Genomic DNA, 5,059 nt, shown 5'->3' with positions numbered 1-5,059 from the left:
ATTGCATGGCGATTGCATTGCATACAATAAAGCGACAACCATATGGCTCCTGCCAGTTGCCGATAACTCTGTTACAAAACATGATCATCTCATACAACAAATTATATCACATCATGTCTTGACCATATCACATCACAGCAAGCCCTACAAAAACAAGTTAGACGTCCTCTACTTTGTTGTTGCAAGTTTTACGTGGCTGCTACGGGCTTCTAGCAAGAACCATTCTTACCTACGCATCAAAACCACAACGATTTTTTGTCAAGTGTGCTGTTTTAACCTTCAACAAGGACCGGGTGTAGTCAAATTCGATTCAACTAAAGTTGGAGAAACAGACACCAGCTAGCCACCTGTGTGCGAAGCACGTTGGTAGAACCAGTCTCATGAACGCGGTCATGTAATGTCGGTCCGGGCCGCTTCATCCAACAATACCGCCGAATCAAAGTAAGACGTTGCTGGTAAGCAGTATGACTATTATCGCCCACAACTCTTTGTGTTCTTCTCGTGCATATAACATCTACGGATAGACCTGGCTTTGATACCACTGTTGGGGAACGCTGTAATTTCAAAAAAAATCCTACGATCGCGCAAGATCTATCTAGGAGTTGCATAGCAACGAGAGGGGAGAGTCTGTCCACGTACCCTCGTAGACCAAAAGCGGAAGCGTTTAGTAACGCGATTGATGTAGTCGAACTTATTCATGATCCAACCGATCCAAGTACCGTACGTACGGCACCTCCGTGTTCAGCACACATTCAGCTCGATGACGTCCCTCGTACTCTTGATCCAGTTGAGGCCGAGGGAGAGTTCCTTCAGCACGACGGCACAGCGACGGTGATTATGATGTTACCGGCGTAGGGCTTCGCCTAAGCACTACGGCGATATGATCAAGGTGTCTAACTGTGGAGGGGGGCACCGCACACGGCTAAAAGATCAACTTGTGTGTTCTAGGATGCCCCCTGCCCCCGTATATAAAGGAGGGTGGGGGAGGCCGGCCGGCCCTAGGGCGCGCCCAAGGAGAGGGAGTCCTACTAGGACTCCAAGTCCTAGTAGGATTCCACTTGGTGGAAGGGGGAAGGAAGGGAGAGGGAGAGGGAAAGGGAAAGGGGGGGCGCGCCCCCTCCCCTAATCCTATTCGGACTCCCCATGGGGGGCGCCTCCCCTATGTGGTATGTCCACTCTCTCCCCTATGGCCCATGATGGCCCGTTGCTTCCCCGGGGGGTTCCAGTAACCCCTCCAGCACTCTGTTTTTATCCGGAACATTTCCGGTGTCCGAATAACATGGTCCAATATATCAATCTTTATGTATCGACCATTTCGAGACTCCTCGTCACATCCGTGATCTCATCCAGGACTCCGAACAAACTTCGGTCATCAAAACACATAACTCATAATACAAATCGTCATCGAACGTTAAGCGTGCGGATCCTATGGGTTCGACAACTATGTAGACATGACCGAGACACATCTCCGGTCAATAACGAATAGCGGAACCTGGATGCTCATATTGGTTCCTACATGTTCTACGAAGATCTTTATCGGTCAAACCGCATAACAACATACATTGTTCCCTTTGTCATCGGTATGTTACTTACCCGAGATTCGATCGTTGGTATCATCATACCTAGTTCAATCTCGTTACCGGCAAGTCTCCTTACTCGTTCCGTAATACTTCATCCCGCAACTAACTCATTAGTCACATTGCTTGCAAGGCTTATAATGATGAGCATTACCAAGAGGGCCCAAAGATACCTCTCCGAAACACAGAGTGACAAATCCTAATCTTGATCTATGCCAACCCAACAAATACCTTCGGAGACACCTGTAGAGCATCCTTATAATCACCCATTTATGTCGTGACATTTGATAGCACACAAAGTGTTCCTCCGGTATTCGGGAGTTGCATAATCTCATAGTTTGAGGAACATGTATAAGTCAAGAAGAAAGCAGTAGCAATAAAACTGTAACGATCATATTGCTAAGCTAACGAATGGGTCTTGTCCATCACATCATTCTGCTAATGATGTGATCCCGTTCATCAAATGACAACACATGTCTATGGTTAGGAAACATAACCATCTTTGATAAACGAGCTAGTCAAGTAGAGGCATACTAGGGACACTTATGTTTTGTCTATGTATTCACACATGTACTAAGTTTCCGGTTAATACAATTCTAGCATGAATAATAAACATTTATCATGAAATAAGGAAATAAATAATAACTTTATTATTGCGTCTAGGGCATATTTCCTTCAACAGAGGAATTTGAGGAGCTCGAGCTTGACCACCCTACAGTTGAAGGGGAGACTCAGCTGGGTCTTCCTCTGAAGACTCCACGTCTATGGCGGAAGGAGCACATCAAGCTTCCGAACTGGACGCCTCTGCCTCCTCCTCCTCCTCCTCCGGCGAGTCAGGGCACTCTGCCTCCTCCTCCTCCGACGACGACAACGACGAGTGATCAAGGCACTTCGCCTCCTTCTACATCTCCTCCGGCACGTCTGGCCGGCACTCCGCCTCCTCCGGCGCGTCCGAGCAGTCCGCCTCCTCCTCTGCCTCGTCAGTAATGGCGGAAGATAGACGCTGCCTCTACGGCTCCTCCGGCGCATCGGAGCACTGCGCCTCCTTCTCCGCCTCGTAAGGAACGACGGAAGATAGACGCCGCCGCTCCGGTGGCTAGCAGTATAGCCAGAGGCGGGAGGCAATTCAGATATGGTCCATCTCTCAAGCCTGTGGAAAAGTTACCATACGAGAGGACCGTGGAGGAAATCGTGGAGATCTGTCAAGCCCAAGTGAGAGACTTTTTTGCAAAGAAACCTCCACCTCCGAAGGATAAGATAGATCCGGTGAAATTGAAGCGCACCATCGATGCCCTGAAGTGACCACCACCGCCTTCGCTAGATGACAACTATGTCCGCGCTCTTAAAAAGACATATCAAGATGCGCGGCGGTCGGGAACTACATCCAGTGATAAAAGGTTAGAAGAACGAAGAAGTGGGAAAAAATCCCCAGCTCGGCGAACAGGCGAACCAATCATGCTCCCCGCTCAAGGTGTCTAGCGATATCGTCGCTAATCTACCGGGGATGGTGCCCGGTACCAATCCTGCTGATTACTTGAGCGATGATGTACACTTTGATACAATGGAGGTGGATGAATTCAGATACCAGTACGGGAAGCCTCTCGTCAAAACTGATCATCCTCCTCTAACAACGATGATGGGAAGATTCCATGAATGGTACCTGGAAACCTGCAGCAAGTCTCGGAAGGATGTTTTGACGATGAGAATTAAAGAGGAGCACGACCTCGTTGAGGAGTTATTCCAGTTATACAATAAAAAGGCCCTCGACAAAACACTCGCGACTTGCTACTGTCAGTAATTAAGTCTCTCTCTATATATATAGCTCAGCTCTATCATTGCATGTATATATAATTATCCTCACTATTATGCAGATTGAAGATCGTTGAATGCAGAAAAGCACAAATCTATGACATTGGGTTCATTTGAAGGAAATATGCCCTAGAGGCCATAATAAAATTCTTATTTATATTTCCTTATATCATGATAAATGTTTATTATTCATGCTAGAATTGTATTAACCGGAAACTTAGTGCATGTGTGAATACATAGACAAACAGAGTGTCACTAGTATGCCTCTACTTGACTAGCTCGTTGAATCAAAGATGGTTAAGTTTCCTAGCCATAGACATGAGTTGTCATTTGATTAACGGGATCACATCATTAGAGAATGATGTGATTGACTTGACCCATTCCGTTTAGCCTAGCACTCAGTCCTTTAGTTTATTTGCTATTGCTTTCTTCATGACTTATACATGTTCCTATGACTATGAGATTATGCAACTCTCGAATACCGGAGGAACACTTAGTGTGCTACCAAACGTCACAACGCAACTAGGTGATTATAAAGGTGCTCTACAGGTGTCTCCGATGGTGTTTGTTGTGTTGGCATAGATCGAGATTAGGATTTGTCACTCCGATTGTCGGAGAGGTATCTCTGGGCCCTCTCGGTAATGCACATCACTATAAGCCTTGTAAGCAATGTGAGTAATGAGTTAGTTGCGAGATGATGCATTACAGAACGAGTAAAGTGACTTGCCGGTAACGAGATTGAACTAGGTATTGAGATACCGACCATCGAATCTCGGGTAAGTAACATACCGATGACACTACAAGAAATATGTCAACTTGTGACCTTGACTATTGGTCACTGAATGGTCATTATTTTCCATTTGTGACCTTTGTGTGACCAAAAACAGATGGTCAAAAGCTGGCAGTCGTAAACTGAAATTAACGACCTTCTCACAGAGAAGGTCATAGACGTTTACGACCAAAATATGCCTACTGTTTTGTTTTGGTCACTAGCTGTCTGCCCAGGCCACGTCGGATCCGACGTGGCAATCTGACGTGGCAAATTTGCGACCCATTGAAAAGGTCACTGATAAGATTCAGCCCGGTCCGATTCGTTGTTTTACATGGGCCGAGCCCAATAATTCGGCCTTTTTGTTCCCTAAGCTTTGTTCAGTGTTTTTGGGCCTTAGCCTTTCTACGGTCCATTTCTTTTTTGGGTCTCATCTATTTTTCTTTGGGCCTCGGCCTTTTCTCAGTCAATTTCCTTAATTTTCAGCCTTTCCTGTGAATATTATTTGGTAAATGGCCTTTCTGATGCCAAATACTACTAGGTCCCACTTCTCAGGTTCTAATTAACAACGCCCCAGGTTTCAACTTCCACAATTTGAAAAAATTATTTCAATGAGAACAGTAAACAAGTGAAAATTATCAAAACACATACCAATTAGCCAAAATACTACAAATATACTTCTCAGGTTGTCCCAGGTTAGAGCTCTTGTAATAGCACAATCTTTACATCATTCATTTCACCAAGATACTATGATACTACAAATATACTTCTGACTTCTTCACTTCCAGGCTAGAGCTCTTGTAAATGTTCGTAGAGGCTGAACGAAGCAGCATCACCTTGTTGAGCAGCAGATCATCAGCATCATCCCAGGTTGGATCAGCTCAGCAGAGCATCCCCGGTCGTC

Source organism: Aegilops tauschii, chromosome 1, assembly GCF_002575655.3.
Source record: "Aegilops tauschii subsp. strangulata cultivar AL8/78 chromosome 1, Aet v6.0, whole genome shotgun sequence".
Lineage (NCBI taxonomy): Eukaryota > Viridiplantae > Streptophyta > Magnoliopsida > Poales > Poaceae > Aegilops > Aegilops tauschii.
The sequence above is the reverse complement of the archived record's forward strand: the minus strand, read 5'-3'. Positions refer to the sequence as shown.